This window comes from Dermacentor silvarum, chromosome 2 (assembly GCF_013339745.2).
Source record: "Dermacentor silvarum isolate Dsil-2018 chromosome 2, BIME_Dsil_1.4, whole genome shotgun sequence".
Taxonomy (NCBI): domain Eukaryota; kingdom Metazoa; phylum Arthropoda; class Arachnida; order Ixodida; family Ixodidae; genus Dermacentor; species Dermacentor silvarum.
Window position 1 is genome coordinate 70762350 of NC_051155.1, and position 17914 is coordinate 70780263.

A 17914-nucleotide genomic window follows, 5' to 3' on the forward strand; every position below is an offset into this window, starting at 1 on the left:
TAATCACTTCTCATCGCTTCTCAGCTGCTGTTTTTTCATGTGAACCGAGTATGTAAAACTGTAGTTATTCGAATTGCCCCAGTGCGTTTCCAACAAATGCCGCTAAGTGCTGTCATCGACTTGACCGGCAACAAACTTTCCGATGTCGCATTCAGCTGGCACTAACAAAGTGACAGGCGTTTTCTTACAGGCGCTCGAGGATATTCACGTCTAATCCTTCGATCTGATATTCGGTATTTTGGTTACATGCAGAAGCCGGGTTGAACATTCACGCATGCTACACGATGCCGACCCGGGAGGAACACAGAGATTCGTGTTTTTATCGTCCAATGGTAGCTTTGGAAAGATTGCCGATGAGGTGGCCATTTCGGTGCCTTCGACAGCAATTAATAGGGATTTCTTGGGAGCAGTAGTGATAAATGAATGGATACTTTGCAATCCTGATCTCTTCATTTTCAGATCCAACTTTAGGACTGCGACTAAATAAACATATGCTCGTCGAATACTTTCGATGTTGAGTCACGAGCAGTAATGGCGATATTCGTGTTTCAAAATGCACGTCACTCGACCTCACCAGCACTTGAGGTGGGGAAGCACCAAAGATACTAGACCACATCTTTCCCAAGTGAGGTAGGCATTACCGGTGCAATAAAATGCATAGGGCTTGTATTTCATGCACTTTAAACAAGCATACGTTACAGATGTGACACAAACATACGTACCACCAGGGTGCTATCAGTTTCATTAGCTTTGTGCAATTGCAAGCTTACAAGCGCAGTGTTTCTTTAAGCCATCGATAGCGTTGCGTGAGTAATTTGGGCTGCTTACAATTACTGTGTTGCAAACAATCTGGTTGGGGCTCGCGCTCAACCACCGTGCATGGTAGCGGGAAAAGCGACTGGAATCTATGAAGCGCGTACGCTGCGAAGAAGCTACGTAATTCACCTGGTGACATTAGCTGTGCGAGTCGAAAGAGTGGTTGTTGACGCGCGAACCAAACGCTACCGAGCGAGGGTAGTCGGTGCCGCATAGCATTCACATTGTGAACTTGGCCGGAGCACTGCACATCCACTGTGCAATTTTTATCACCAGAAAGCTGGGCATATTGTACATCAGAGAACACTTGTTTCTGAGTAGTCAACCCATTCACCGGGTTTGAGAGGAGGTGCAGAACAGTACATCTGGGAGATGATGGGGTCAGGCGGTTGCCTGGTATTACGACTGCCGGAGGTAGGGGACAGTTCCTCCCGGCTTGCCGAGTTGTAGCATGACCACTTACGAAGAGTGTTGCCTCCGATGAACAACCAGGAGCCAGAGGAAAGTTTAACTGGTTTAATTCATGGTGAGACAAGAACGGTTAAATGGCACAGCAGTGGTTGCTGCGAACAAAATAGCTCCTACAGAAAGCAACACCCGCGGGTCACAGCACACTCGATGACGAGCTTGATGACGACGCATCGAGCATTGGATACGGTGATTGGAGCATGGCTCAATGGGAGAGAAGTCACAGGCGAGGAGGCGTGACGTAACACTCCAGTGCTGAGAGTCTTCGATAAACATTCCGGGTCAAGGCTGAACACGACTGTTGAAAAGCGCAGCTGGTCGCCACAAAACATTTTCTTATCGTACGCTCCGCTGGCTTGGCATGCGGCGATGTTTGCGAATCGACGGCGCCTAGGGGCGATATGCTCAATGCGGCGCCTCGAAACGGATATTTTTGTGCTGCTTCTTCGCGCACACTCGGATCGCGTAATAAACAATGAATCATAACGCCGGGCGGTTAAGCTCAACTGGGCTCACAGGCAGCACCGGGGTTGCGGAATATGGAGTCTCCCGAACAGCCAAGCTGACAGGATGCGGACGGCACGGTCAGGGAGGCGGAGGAGGGAAGGGGGGGGGGGGGGGCATGCTCACCCTATTTGTGAGGCGGGCGACTGCCTCTACCACTCCCCCCATCCCTCTGGACCCGCCACTCAACCTGAAGTCACAGAATACAACTTCTTCTGTGCGCCAGTCTCTGCGATTTACAGCCCGAACACGCCGAGACATCTTTCGCCACCTGGCGTTCAAATTTTGACGCAATGTATATTCGTACAGTCAATGTCAGCAATGTTGTTCTGCAAACATATTAAAACTAGAGAATTTCGTACTCTGCGTAATTATTCATGGCGGCGAAATATCGCGTGAAGTGTTCATAAAGCGGGTCTGAACGCATTGGCTTGCACGCAGGAAATTCTTAGGGATGTTTTGTTCCGTTTACTGAGGCATGCGCCCGTGGCTTAATGGTTAGGCTAATGATTAATGGTTCCCTGTTCGAATCAGAATGCCGGAAGTTTAATTTATGCTCATTCATTATAGACAAAGTCTGTCTTAGCGACTTGCCCCCACTTTTTCGTATCGGATATGTTTCAAAACTCTTCCGTTGACCGATGCCGGAGATCCCGCTGCCAAAAAAGAAATATTGTTTTTTTTTTACTTTTACTATTTACACATCTGACAAAATTTAAAAGAGAACGGATGCACTGTGAGTGTTATTTTTCATGACATTTGTTTGTAGGCTCTCATTTCCAAAATTTTAAGAAATAATTTAGTCAACAATGTAAGATTTGGTATAACCATGTGAGATAGTAGTGCAGGAACGTAGTCCGCATATACAGTATGGAATATAGCATGACATGGCATATAGCATACATATACGTAAATATAGGGGGAACCTCACGGCAACGCTAACGGCGACAGCGAAAATTCCTTTAGAGTGTCCATATAATGGTTATCGCCATAAAAGGTGAAGCAGTGACTGTGATGGCAACGTTTAGGGTTGAATTTGAACTACTCGGACGTTGTTCTAACGCGGACGTCATGTACAATCGACCAAAAAATTTTACGGACGACGGGATCTCAGAAAACGCTAGATATCCGAGCAGCAATTAAAAGTTGCCAGTAAAACCGTACATCACAATGTTCGCATACACCTGTAGAGGCTGGAAGGGGGAATACCAGGCTGTGTTTTGAGGCTGCGGGGATATTCAGCTTTTTGTCAGATCCCTTAGTCCGTAAACTTTTTGGCCGATAGTACTTTGGTGCACCAAACTTCCTGCCACCATGAAAAGCCTTACCGCGCCGCGTAGGATCTGTAATGACATCGCATAGGCACGACAACATTGCCCGTTAGGAACCACGCCAGTAAAATTAGACCACTTAGAGGTTCAAGCTCGGATATTAGTTTGCAATTTTAGTATTTATTAGTCTGAGAAGATTTAAGACAAAAGGCATGCGCTGGGAGTGGTATGTCTTTGCGACCTGCCAATATTCATTTATTTTTATTTTTTATGTTAAAGTACCTTTAAGAGCCCTCGTATGGAGATTGTGCAAGGGGTGCAGTAGAGTAAATACCTATATATAGATTAAATACAATATAGAGTCACAGAATGGATACCAAGAGAAGCGAAGAGCAGTTAAGGACGACAGAAAACTAGGTGAGGTGATGAAGCTAGAAAATTTTCAGGCGCTAGTTGGAATCATCTAGCGCAAGACAGGGGCAAGTGGAGATCACTGGGGGACGCCTTCGCTCTGTAGTGGACATGAATAGGCTGGTGATGATTATGATGATGAGCACCTTAACAAAGTAGAACATCGACTAATGCAGAAAGATACGAATGAACCCGGAAAATAACGATACACTATAAAACAAGGCAGTAACAATAGCATTCAAAGTTGCAAAACAAAAATGAAAATGCTAGAACGAACAAAAATGCAATTTAACTCCGCGGCAACAGTGCCACAAGAAATAAAGACAACTGACAAAAGATCGTTGTCATGTGAAAAAGAAAGAAAGAGACATGCATGCTCAAAGCGGCAAATTCAAAAAATCATATCTTGGAGCGTATATATTTTTTAAACATTGCGTGATATCGCTCTGATGCAAGGTTATTCGGAAGGTCACTCCACAAACTGATACCTCGCGGAAGATCTGATAAGTTAAATGCGTCAGTATCACCGCACATGGGTTCTAAGCTAAAGTTGTTAGGCAGTCTGTGTGAAGTTCGATCAGCGAGATTAAGGTATACAGAGGACGTCATACTGGTGTGACTGAATTTGTGGAATAGTGAGTAATTAAGGGCTCAAACAAACCGTCTTGTTTAGTTTGTGTTATGCTGAATGGGTATCTGTAATTATGCGTAATGAACCAACCAGCTCAGTTCTGAATGGCTACTAACATGTTGAACAGATATTGTTGATACGGGGACCAAGTTGAGTAGGCGAACTCAAGTTGAGAACGAATTAAAGCGCGATAAACCTGTTTACGTACACTGGAAGGAGAATAATGCAGGTCAGGGCGCAAACAACTAAATGACTTTGATGCGTTAAAACAATGTGATGGAATTGATAAGTGCAGACCAGGAAAGATTCACGGTTATGTTTGTGCCTAGGCCCTTCTACCACGGGCCCATAAGTGAAAGAAGCCCGCGAATACACGCAAAGTGCCTCAAGCGGCCAGTCGCGCGGCTATTTTGCGTGTATTCGCGGGCTTCCTTCACGCTCAGCAAAACACTTTTATGTAGCACGTATATTCAGCAACAGACAAGTCCAGCAATCTGGGACATCGACTACTGCGGCGAAGCCGACCCTGGGGCGATGCGGTTGGCGTAACTCTATGGGAAGCATTTTTTAAAAATTGATTACTGAGCAATGGCTCGTTTTTCGCAATTTGCACTTTAGGCACTAAATCCCGACAACGTTCTCACGGTATATGTCGAGTGTAGTCTAATTCCACTGGCTGGATTTTTTTCCTGGGGCACTTTTGAAGACCCATTGAAAATGCATGGGGTGATTTTTATAATGTAGTTTGCAGCACAGTAAAACCTCATCCGCTAATTGCACTCTAGTGGCACATACTTTAGATCTCTCTATATATGTAGGTCCAGTTTGGTTTTAATCCGCTGGCTGAATTTTTTTCCTGGGGCGCTTTTGTTTGGCGACTATGCGGTAAAGCATCTCAACAGGGGCAAAAGATTCGTCCGCCGTGGAATTGATGCGAAAGAGCTTGCGGACCATATCAGAAATGGACACGAATGTGCAGCTGTGATGTATATTTGAGCCGTGACGTATAAGGAAAGATGATGGTATTAGATTCTGCAAAAAGGAGCGGGCCAAACGGCTTTATGGAGTGCCATTGAAGCGCGAAGCCTGGTTGCGCGCCCCCCTTTTTCTCAAGTTTCGGTGCATGGTAAAGTGTTTCATTTGGTATTCAGAAAGATAAGGTGCTTAGACAGATTTACTATTAGTCAAATTTTTGACACAAAAGGACATCGCCAAATAGAGCACTTGTTACGTGTGTTTACGTGTTACTTGTTAGGTGTTTACTTAATGTGTGTTTAGCGCAATGTGCCGACAATGCGAAGGTTTGAATATTATCAGTGTAAAAACAAATTGAAAGGAAAAACTCATGATCTATAGTGCGCGTGACGGAACGAAATAAAGAGGAAAAGATAGTCCCCGTGTTACAGCGAAAATCAGCAGCTTCGTCTCGTTTAATAAACCATCCCATTTTAGTTTTAAATGCATAAGCATTTCTATGCCTACCAAATGAGAAATTTGTCCGTCCGTCACGTAAGACGAATGCAATGGCTCATAACCACGTAAGGCAGAGGCTACAAGCGCTCAGCGAAGTGAAGCGAACAGCGCATACATTCATTCAGATCACCCATACAATACACAGAACAGCACACGTTTCAATAAAGAACAAGTGCAAAACAAGCATCCTAACCATGAATAAACATTGCATGCTCCCTCAGCAATTGTAGTGGTGGTTTTGTAATAGCTTAGCTGGACATCCAGGTTGATAAGGACCGATAATAGTTCGTAAGGGTCGGATCGGGTTCGATAAGGTTGATAACGACCGATGAGGGTTTATAAGGGTTTATGCTGGTCGAATCAAGTTTCATAACATTGATGATGACACCGGGCAGCGTGGGGATTAGCAAGCGGCACAATGCTTGTGCATACTTAGGCAACTCCCAGAGGAGTTTCTACGTGATTTCTTTTATCAGTTCGGAAGTATAGCTAAAATCATGCGTGCCTGTTCAGTGTACACAAATCTGGCACGTTATACGCGAAGGTAAGGTCGTGAAGGTTTGAGAAAGTGGAGCCGCAACCGCTGAACTACACCGGGTCAATTGTTGTAGGGCCTGCTGTGAGCCACACGATTGCTTAGCTGAGCAAATTGGTAATCTCTTGAGAATACTTCTCGGAGCCCCGCTTTGTCGGGAATATTTCCTCTCGTAAGGTGACTCTTACAATGTCCTCATAGCGCAACAAAACACTGGTCTAACGATCGTTCGGACATGACTAACCTGATTCCGGGCTTTTAAATGCAGTCGCACCAAATCGCTTGGAAATACGAAGGAAACATACATGCGTTTGTTTCTCCACGAACTCAGTCGTACTGTGGGGAAACAAGCTTCTAGTTTATGGCAGCGGTATTTCCCGTACACAGCTTTTTTTTATTATTGTGAAAGCAGTTATATCTACACTCCAGGCGCATTTACGCCGACGTCATCCGCGTCGCCTTCGCTGTCGCCACGACGTTCGGTGTGAAGTCCGACTGCGATAACATCGCGGCCGGATGCCGTATGTTGCCGGTGCGCGTGGAAGCGTGCCAGATTCATCTGAGAAGCCTGGTGGCTCAATTTCGAAGGTTATGAAAAACGGCGCACAACAATGCCTCAAGCAAGCACGTATCGCTGTGTATTGTGTGTATTACACGGACAAACAGGTGCACGCAGAACATCAACTCACCACTCTCCCGTTGCACTAAATGCTGAAGAAATTAAACATTCACTGTTAAGATCACCGCCTACTATCGTCAGTCAAAGCAAACAGCAGAGAAAGCCTCGCTTATTCGGCTTACCACACTGAGTCGGATCCACATAATTTTATTGCGATTGCAAATATATGGACACTCCAGGCACATTTCCGCCGTCGTCGTCTACGTGATGTTTCGTATAATGTCCAAGTGCGATAACATCGTGGCTGCGCGCCGTATGGTATGGGTAAAGTGAAAGCGGGAGAGGGTGAGCAAAGAATGGTTGCTCAGTCTCGCGTGCGCAAGGGAGGAAGGCGGGGAAAAAGCGCTCCGTCTTCCATCGCGCACAAGGCCGCAGGGAAAGTGGGGGACGTTTTACTCCCGTGGCGGCTATGTATGGCGCGGCTGAGCGCGGCCGCGCGGCCCCGATCTAGAAAGCGATCTGCGCTGGGTACAAAGTCTAGGCGGGCCGATGGCTGGGACCCTATAACGTAAAACTATTCCGATCTGTTTTCCTTCTAATCACCGGATGTCCAATTTACGTAACCGCCAACGCAAGAATCGGGCGGTGACTCGCAGCGTTGTTTGAGAAGGCTATTGAAACGCTCTCCTATTTTATAGGAGGTCACTGCATGTTGTTTGTTTTCAAAAGGAATAGCATTCTTAACATATATTTCTTACCTGATTGGCTGACCAAGGGCGATGAGCACGCAGATGTGGAGGGGGTAACGTGGGGCCGGGCTAGCGCAGTGAAAGTAGATAACCTGATGACAAGGGTGTTGCCGGCGTCTGCGTTTGCCCTGCTTCTTCTTACTTAGCTTTCGGTGTCTGCTATAAAATCACGTCGGCGTGCAGCGGAAACGTAACACTGCAGCTAAAACGAATCTTCAGTGAAGAACATTTGACATAGCGATGTCGTTTTCGTGCGGAAAGGTCTGGACAACCATATAATGTCACGCAAAATTTTTAATATAGGCAAATAAATCCATTCTCCGCGGCAGCTCCGACTAGCCAGTGCCAGAGCGATCGGCGGGTACCCACCTTCTATTGATGTCGGAACGGGGCAGTGTCCGGCTACTAAAAGGAAAATTAGGTTTTGATCGGCGTAATAATGCATCTTTAATGCGTACAAGCCACCTTGACGCAGTGATTTTTCACGGTTTTTGGACGTCAGGTGACTGACAGGCGAAGTGGACGCAGCCCGAAAACTTTTGACCAATTGCGGATGGCTGATGGTAAAAAGGCATAGAATCGAAAAATAATGTTTTTCTCTTGTTCGGTCTCACATGCATAATTAGTGTGCACACGTCATATAAGAGTGAGTAGCTCTCGCGGTTTTTTAACAGCGGAGCTGTTTAAGCCGAGCTTTGGTCCGTAACCTGCGGACAGAAATTGTGGGCCGATCCTGGCGGTAGTGCAGAAAGGGTCCAAGCGCAATGACACATACCTCTGTGAACTGGCGAAGCTGAGCCTGGTTAAGTCTAGCTAAGCATGGTTGGGACTACTTAAGCTTAGTCTCATCGATAGACAATCGATAGTCAACCAGCAGCTAATCGATAATCGATAAATGATCAATAAATTCCGGAAAATGCTGGAAATGACTTGGTAGTGCTTAGCCTAGTCCAAAAGCCATGCCAAGCTAGGTGCCCATCAGCTCCGCTTTCTCTGTAGCATTGAGCCTCCCGTGCAAGCTACGCTAATATTTTTCCTTTACGTTGCGTGAAAGACAAGTGAAGTTGGGCAATCATGGAGGCCTGATTGCAAAAATAGAATAGAAGCAGTTTGGAATAGCTTTTCGTTAAAGTGCCCCTGATGCCTTCGTGTGCGGTGTATTCTCGGCGCAATTAGTTAGTGTTGAAGCTAGAAGTAGCACGATGGACAATTCGCTCGCTGTTGCTGTCACTCTCCCCCACGCCAGCGTTTTGACAGCGAGTGTCCGCGCTTATCGAGAGAGATGTGCTTGTTTGTGATTGCGCGCGCGTGACAACGTGCAGGTTAATTTAGTTAGTAAGCGAATGTTTACAGCCGTTTATGCAGCTGATAAAACGACTAACCTTAGTTTGTACAGCTGTCTAATAAATTTCTGTCGCAATCAGTGATTCGCCTGTCGGGCGAAATTGACCTTATTGTTAATATTATTGTAGTTAATATTATTATTACTTATTACGCTCAAGCCAGGCGCAATACACATACAAGTTTCGAATACAGGCGCAGTTCTGTCTTCTTGTGACTGAGTGCCGATAATGTTTTTCGAGCAAATGGGGCACAGCGTGTCGTTTACAAAAAGCAGCTTGGCGTCTGCCACTGCGGATACGGTGGCATAGACATGTTGTAAATCCGGTTTTCTATTGGATGGCGCATATCAGCACGCAGAAAGAGAATTTCGGGTGGTGGGTCGATTCCTTGTTGGAAAAATGGATATATTCTCTCGCGCAAGCCGTTGCTTTAAAAGTGAATCCAAAGTACAAGTGCCCAAAAAATGGTGGTATTAGGTAGTGTGCGCTCTTTCCCGTCTCATGTTGTTTTCTTCCTGTTTGTTTTGGGCAGCGTCTCAATACATTAAGATAAGGTCACTGTCTCGTTCGACGGAAACACATAAACATTTTTGCAGTAGGTAGAGTCATCTGCGTTCGGCGTTCTTGGAAGTAGTCCCCTTCCGAGGTGATCAAAAAGCACAGTGCTACTTCATCTTTCTTTTCCTTTTATTAAACGTGCGACATTTAACGGTAGTGCGCGAAGGCGAGTATTACAAGCTTTTGCGCTGTAGTCGTTTTTTATTGAAAGTTGCACACGTGGCTCCACTCTCGTGCGGCCGAGACGTGGACTGTCAGAGTATGGTCATTCATCGGACAATGACAGGGCTACACTTTCGTTTTCTCGCCAAAAAACCGTCCCACCCCTCTAGTCGGTCAAATAACAGTCATAACCTTACCACAAACAAGACAAATTGGCTTTGTGCTTTTGAAAGCGGATAGTGAAAGTCTATCAACTCTTTGTCTTTGGATCTTAGCACTTGCTTTCTTTCAAGCCCATGCTGCCCTAGAAAAAAGTCGGTAGAATTTTTTTTTCTGGTTACAATAAGCATTCTCAATATGAAGTAGATAAAATTTTCGACAATATTCGTCTTCTCCCGCAGTGCGACGTGTGTGGCGGCGTTGTGTAGAGATTCGGGGACAAAAACGGTCAAATACGATATTGAGCAGCTGATTGCTGCACTCTCGTTAAATGCTAAACGCTTTTTGGGTGGCGACACCATTTACACACCCTAACGTTGTCATTTTCTTGGCACATGAAAAATTTGTGCTCTTCAAATGTATGTTCCATGGTGTAAGTGCTGCATTGTTTTGCTTCTTTTATTTAATGTACTAAGCTTGAAAATGCCGCTAGTCAGACATAATAGAGCACAGGGAAAAGGCCCAACTGCACGCGGCGTGGTCTTATCCTTACAATAAACTCGCTAACGAGACAGATGATGAATCCAACTACAAAATGATATCTCGCACCAAAGGAATGTGGGAAAAACCACTAGGACACACTAAGTTCGACAATCTTTTTGTTAACAGGTGATTGAAGGGTGACGCAAGGCGACAACTGTTGCATATGATGGCGTGCATACGACTAGACCATCAATAGAATAACATGAATTTAGTGAACCAAGAACCAATATGCAGGCCATGCGGTAAAACTTTATTATAGGAACACATTTTCAGCATTGTTCGTACAACTCAACGCTTGAAGCCTGTGTATATTTGCGGCGGTACGTATATGTTTTATTGCTGCATGGCCCACTTTGGTTATTAGCCTGCGTAACACCGTGACTAAATTTCGCTTCATCGCACGCACACTTAAGCCTTCTTGAAAACAGAACCAGGATGATTCAGTCACTGGAAACGCCTTTGATTTATTTATCACACAGTCCCATATTCGCTTGAGGAGGATTATAGCAGGGAGCATGTATACACGCATTAAAACTTTTTTCAAGGTAACATTATAAGAAGTGATACCCAAACCAAACAAGATTCACAAAGCTTTTCGATCGTAAGTGCTGCACCACGATTGGCTGACACCTGCTTCTGCGAACAGTTTTAGCGTGAGAACGTTTTTGTGAATCCGGCCCCAGTATGTAGCATACAGTAGTTACCATGAGCCTAAAAGAAAAAGATTTTGAAATTAAAGGCGTGTAAAATTGTTATACATTATCAGGAATTTGGGACATCGCCGAACAGCGCCTCTAGCGGCCACCTCTGAAAACATACGCGTTTTCTACGGGAGAGCGTCGTTTTTTTTCCAAATAACTAATCATAGAAGCCATGTTTTAAAATATTCCCGTGGAAATAGGCTCTTGGCGCTTAGCCCGAAATAACATGCAAGTGGTACCATTACTTACGGCAGAAAACTCGTTCCAAATTGCGGGCGAAGTTTCAATTATGGGAGTCTATTGAAAGCCAAAATTTTGGAGGCTTTTTTGGCCAGTAAAAAGCAATTTGCGATGAACCTATTGCATTGACTGACGTATTCCTGGGGATTTATCAACTTCAATGATTTATCAACTTCAATGAATCAGCTTTCAGCTAGTTGCAGCAGCAGCTCTTGAAATGACAAAGAAGTCGTTCCAAAATCGCAGTTTGCATAACAAGGTCGCGGAATTTATTGTGGTACATATATAAACATAGTTTTCGCCAACAGCAGCGCTTCGTAGCGGTAGCCGAGCGTGTTGAACGACCACAGATCAAGATCATTGATAACCACGATCGTGAGTTCGCTGGTTCGAAGCCAGCTGTGCCGCGCTTCTTCTTATCACATTGTCGCTGTTTAGTTTGGCAGTTTTCTACCCGATGGCATATTCCGAATTGCAGGACATTTGGTTACGGTTCTTGTTTAGTTTCTTAGAAATACTGTGCCAACGTCTTCCTAAAAAAATAGCTGGCTGATTTCGAGAACATGCGAACGTGTTTCCAAACATCTTTTGCACTTTAGGTATATTGTATTTTGGAAAATAAACGCAGGTAACGTGTTTTGAAAGTACGTTTCTTTCTTAAGGTGAATATTTATGAAGACATTACTAAGAAATATTTTGCCTTTTCAGCTACGTCTTGGGAAAGGCGTGTTTTGTGCAACTCTTGTGCGGCTTGAAACGTGCCACAAAAATAAATAGCGCCCAGTGTGTGCAAAAGACACAGAAGTAGAAAAGTTGGCTGCAGCCCCAGACGTAGTATTTTTACAAAGGAATACAGTTGAAGCTATTTGACTGAGTGTACTTGCATTATATCAAAGCAGAATTTTTGCGTATACCTGACCTTCAGTGCAAATGAAGGATATCCGAATTATTGCACAAGCGTGTTTGCTTAGTACAAACCAGTACCTCGAAACATAAACATTCTACCCTCAATATGCAGCGCACGTGTCCTATCATTTGAACCATTTCCATATACCTTCACAAAATTCCAGAAATACTAAGTCTTCATATCCTTTTACCACAACTTACGCAGAGAAGTATTGGAAATTATGCGAAAAGATTCTGGGAAATGTTAATGTAGCCTGTCGTGTAAAAATAGAGAACGACTCCAATCACAGACCACACCCTTTTTGAATTATGCCCACAAAGTTGTGCAAGAAGACACTGTTTTCGGCTACAATTACCGAAGTTGCCATATAGCATTCTGCTGTTCTGTTCTTGACTAACTCTATTGCTGAATCAGGTCACAGCACCATGATATGATTACTGGTGCAATTCTTTAGTAATTATGTGCGAATATTCTCCTACCCTAAATTTAACATGTTTGAATAATTGAAGAAACATGAGGAAGGACCGTGACGGTTTGCAGAAATGTTCCTTTATTTTAATCGTTTATGACCCATATCGGTACAGTCGTTTTGTCATGATCACGCCAGCGTGCACTGAGCATCATTTATCATTTTGTCTACTGCCTATAAATAAAATACAAAAGTGTCGTTCCTTGTGTGTGAGTAGCACAATGGCAGCTGAACCTTTCACATGGTCCTACTAAGCCAAACCTTCCCTTTTGTGCCATGGTGCCAAGGACATGTCAATTTCACACTTGATTTTCGCCCTTTCAGTTTCCTAGAAAGCATAGGGAGGTACACAAGACGAACAGGCGAAATTTTGAAGTATTCCTGAGATTTGAGTAAAATTTCATAGGCAATGTTATTATCCTTTATTTGTTACAAATTTATTACACCTCATTGGTGATATTAATGACGTACTACATAGTAGTTCAGTTCTTACACTTAATACATCATGTCTGAGATGGCTGTCCTGAATTAACCAGGTGTAAGCATTGCATGACATTGCTTGGAAGGCCATTCATTAAAAAATGTGTGCAGAATAAAGAAAACACAGTTGTTCAGTGGCACAGTCACCGTCAAAAGTTTACGCGGGCCGAGAGTCTGCGATAAGTTCATTTTCAACGCAGCTACGCCACAAGCCAGTAAAAAGTATGCAAAACTTTTGTTACTCTAGACCAATATACGGCTGTAAATCCGAATACCACGATGCGTGCCTAAGGCGTAGAAATTAAATATTTTTCACCTTCCGGGGTACGAACCGTTGACGTTGACTATACGTTCTGAAGGCCAGGCTACTTTCTAGCTTATACATGATGATCAACGCAGCTGCCACAGCCAGTAAAAGTATGCAAAACTTTGTACTCTAGACAGGCTACGCTGTAAATCCGAATCCACGATGCGTCTGAGTAGAAATGTAAAAATTTTTCACCTTCCGTACGAAAGCTGTTGACGCTGACTATACGTTCTGAAGGCAGGCTGATAGCTTATACGTGATGACAAGCGCCGAGCTCTGATGATGGAATTTAGAGCGTAGAATTGTAGAACTTGTGCAAGGTAGGTGACTTCACGACGCAAACCTAGCGATAGAAGCTCAGCATGCTTTGTTTATTAACACTGATGATAAATGAATAGTCAGAGTAAATTACTGTTAGGCCGTTTCTGGAGAGACTCGAGAGTATTGCATACGTTTTATCACTGAAGGTTCCATGCTAATTCAACAGGGCATTCATATTCTAATTTTGGCCTGTCTACGCCTACCGAATCTTTAGCAATGAGAAGAGGTAGGCAATTGCTTCTGGGATGTAGCCGAGGCCATGGTAGATGTGATTAGTAATGCGGTATATGTGAGTAGGCTGACGGGGATTATTACATGAAGTACGCCAACGTACCTAGGTTAAGTCACGGTGGAAATTACTGAGCCCTTTATTGTATATATGTTGAAGTCATGTGAGAGTGTCTCTGCTAAAAAGTTATAAGTTTAATATCACGACTGAATAGCCTTCTGTTAAGCTGTTGGTAAAAATACTGTGTACGAAGTTCAATTGTGGTTTAAACTGCAACGTTATCAGCGTTTCCAAAACAAAGCGACTACAAGTCCATCTTTCTCGGGCGTTCATTTCACCTAGGGTACCACTGCCTGACCCGTGACCTTTATATTTTTAAATCTGCCCCGATGACGTTAGTTACGTTGCGGAAAAAAATAAATACCCTTTCTAAAGATGGAACCATCACAGCTTCCCGACAAAGCGCGGTACGTTGGCGCAAGTCGACAAGTGTGATTACGATAAGAACGACCACCCGTCGTTAAAAATGACTTGTCACTCCCCGGTTTTTCTTTTTTTTTGTCAAGGACGCGACTAACCCGTAGAAGGGTAATCCCGAGTTTGGCATGATGCTTGCGACTTTTCTGGTTCCGGACGAGCGCGTTCTTTGTGTATAATTCAGGCGCCTTGCATCGAAAGGCTTACACCTTAAACAGCGAAAGGCTTTCACAGTCACTTCGGTAGCTCCACGGAAAACGCGGAAAATCAGTCCACTTTCAGCATAAGCACTCTGACCCAAAACACATATTTGTGAGAAAGGAGCTCCTATATTACCCATAGCGAGAAATGTATCCAGAAATTACACCTCATTATACCGATGTATTTATGAGCCGCACTCTGGTGCTTGTATTCTGCATTATGACAAAAATATAGTTTGTGCAGAGTCAGTAGCCTAAACGTAAAACAGGAAATTGAAGTCACCACAAAGGCTGTCATATATCATAAATTGCAAGAAAAAAACAACTAAAACTGTACTTCATAATACTCGCAACGCAAACTTTGAAGCATGTGATTCATTTCAATTTCCTAACTGTTCCGACCCGCCGTGGTTTCTGAGTGGCTATGGTGTTGGGTTGCTGAGCACGAGGTCGCGGGATCGAATCCCGGCCACGGCGGCCGCATTTCGATGGGGGCGAAATGTGAAAACACCCGTGTACTTAGATTTAGGTGCACGGTAAAGAACCCCAGGTGGTCCAAATTATTCCAGAGTCCCTAACTACGGCGTGCCTGATAATCAGATCGTGGTTTTGGCACGTAAAAGCCGATAATTTAATTAAAATTTTAAAACCTAGATGTTGCTAATCGTAGTGTTTAAGAGGGAATAAACATGCACTCTTAGCGCGCGCAGAAACTTCGCCGGTTTCTAGCGAGGGGAGCTTCGCGTCGTGACGCACCAGACCCCTTCAAGCATTGACAGTGCAGCATGCTGCCGGCCGAAATATACGGGCGGTGGGGTGAAACTCGGATGTGGCAGGGGCTGCCGTTGCAACGCGAGGATAATGGATGTGACGGACGTTCGCGCCGAAGATTAAAAAGATTGTTGATATTAAAGCGACAGCTGTGCACTATGATGTAGCCAAACATGGCGGGTTTTATTGGTGGATCATGAACGCTATCACAGAGAAGGTTTACGGCAAAGCGTTATATGGCGGGCAGAGGCGCGGTGGGGTTTAAAGCGATAGCCCTGTGGCGGCCAATGGGCAAAAAAAATTGTACCTTAAGTATCCTTAGGTGATTTGGATGCGAAAGCATTATGACTTCTCTTAGTCATTACCAATAAAGACTTCTTAAGTATTACAACCTGTTTGCGATCCTTCCTTCGCTTTCTTTTCTCTGCGTTCATTAATCACCAGACCACAACCATTCAGAACTCATCGCCAAGTAGCTTCGAGTTGATATGATGATCCACTTTAATCCACCTTAACCAAATTTAATTCATTGTAATTTAGTTTACTTCACCTAAATTCACTTGACACCACCTTAAGTCACCCTACTCTAACTTGTTGTAACTTTAATTCACTTCACTGTAATTCACCCTAATTCACAATACCTGCCCTAATTACTACTAATTAACGTTGTCATACCATTTACTATCTTCTCTATTACTACTGATTTCATTCAAGACGCTGATGACGTCACATTGACTTTTGATACCACTCGTTGTGGACGACGCCGGCTTTTGTGCCTCATGGCTCATGTAATGCTTTCACATTAATGACTACTGTAGACGACAACGGTCCGTCTGCACGGCACAGAGTAAACAGCTTTCCCACTTTCATTGCGATTTGCGCAGCCCCGGTGCGCGGCGTCCCGTCATGCTCAGAGTTGCTGCAGATAGTTCTTGCGCGGCGATGAGGGCGAGCGTGCACGCGATAGGAGTGAGACCGCTGCTCCGGCCTAAGCGGCCAGAAGTGCTTCCTGACGCCGTGATGGGAACGCGCCTTTGCCGATACGGATGGCACAAGAGCTGAAACAAGTGGTATACCGGCGTTGTTTCCTCCATGTTCTCTGCTCTGTGCCGAGTAGAACGACTTATCACGGCGTGACGACGCTCGGCCAACGGCCGTGCCGGTGGCGCGAGGAAAAGAGAGGCCCTGCGTATACAGGGGCACTATCTCTCACCAGTACACGGGAGCCCAAGCCCAGAGTCCGCTAAAGTTTGCTTAAGAGATTTAATGGTGGAGATGTGGTTTATGGTAAATGAAAAAAAATAATAATAATCACGATAAGTAAGCCCGAGAATGTTGATTCCACTGTCAATCTCTATCAAATCGACAGATTTACCACATGACAACTTTTCTATAATCGCAATGGAACATTCGCATCACTTATGCTAAAACACTGCGTTGGATCTCATGTAAAGCTTTAATTGTTGTTGTACTTCCTCTATATTAATTAATTAATAATAATGTAATAGTAGTAGCAGTAGGGGTAGTAGTAACTGTAGTAGAAGTAGTAATTTTTATCGTTATCTTCGCTTTTACAAGCTCGTGGAAATGGTCAGTGGTTGTTGCTCAGCAAAAACGACAGGCAAGAGTTGACATGGAAGAAGTAGAAGAAACGAAACGGACGCAAGTTTGAAATGGAGACACTGGAGCACCAAAATCAATCACTAGCTATGATACTTCTATGTTTCTTGATCGGCTGCTATGGCGCCACGGCTTCTTTTAGCGATGACTGGCAGGAAAGTAATGCAGTTCTGAGAGTGCAACGCTTTAGCGTTACAAATGTTTATGCTACCTCAATTTTCAACAGATGGAACACCGAATTAAAGGGCGGCAGCACAAGTTGTAGAAGTCACATAAATGTGACGCTCAAGAGCATGCCAACGACCCCTTACTCCTACCGTTAAGAGTATCAGGTGCGTTTTATGAACTAGAAGCGAATTCGCCGTACATGTTGGAAAAAATGGAAACTCGGAAAGCGCCAGTGCGACATGGTCAGCAACATTAGCCACACCCGTATTAAGTACGTAATCATGCTGTGGATTCCCAGGCTGTGAGACGGATAAAAAAACGTCTTCTTCTTTGGGGTTTTAGTGCCAAAAACCAGTTCTGATTGTAAGGCACGCAGTGGTGGAGGGCTCCGGATTAATTTTGAGCACCTGGGGTTCTTTAACTGCACTACAACGCAAGCAGACGGGCGTTTGCGCATTTCGCCTCCATCTAAATGCGCCCGACCCCCCCCGCAGACACCACGAAAACAATGCTGACTGATTTTAACGACCCGAACTGAACAGGGGGCAATAGGGATGCCGTAGTCAAGAGTACGGAATAATCTTGACACACGAAAATACTAATATGAACGTGACTGCCAGTTGGCAGCTGATAATTTTCTCAAACATATTCAGGAAGGGGCCGATGTGATCAATCAGCTGGACCAGGGAGGGCAAAGTAAAATAAGAGAAACAGAAGAAAGTTAACAACCTATTATTGAGCGGTTCTTTTTTGCGGACGACAAGGTCTGGCTATCCGTGGCC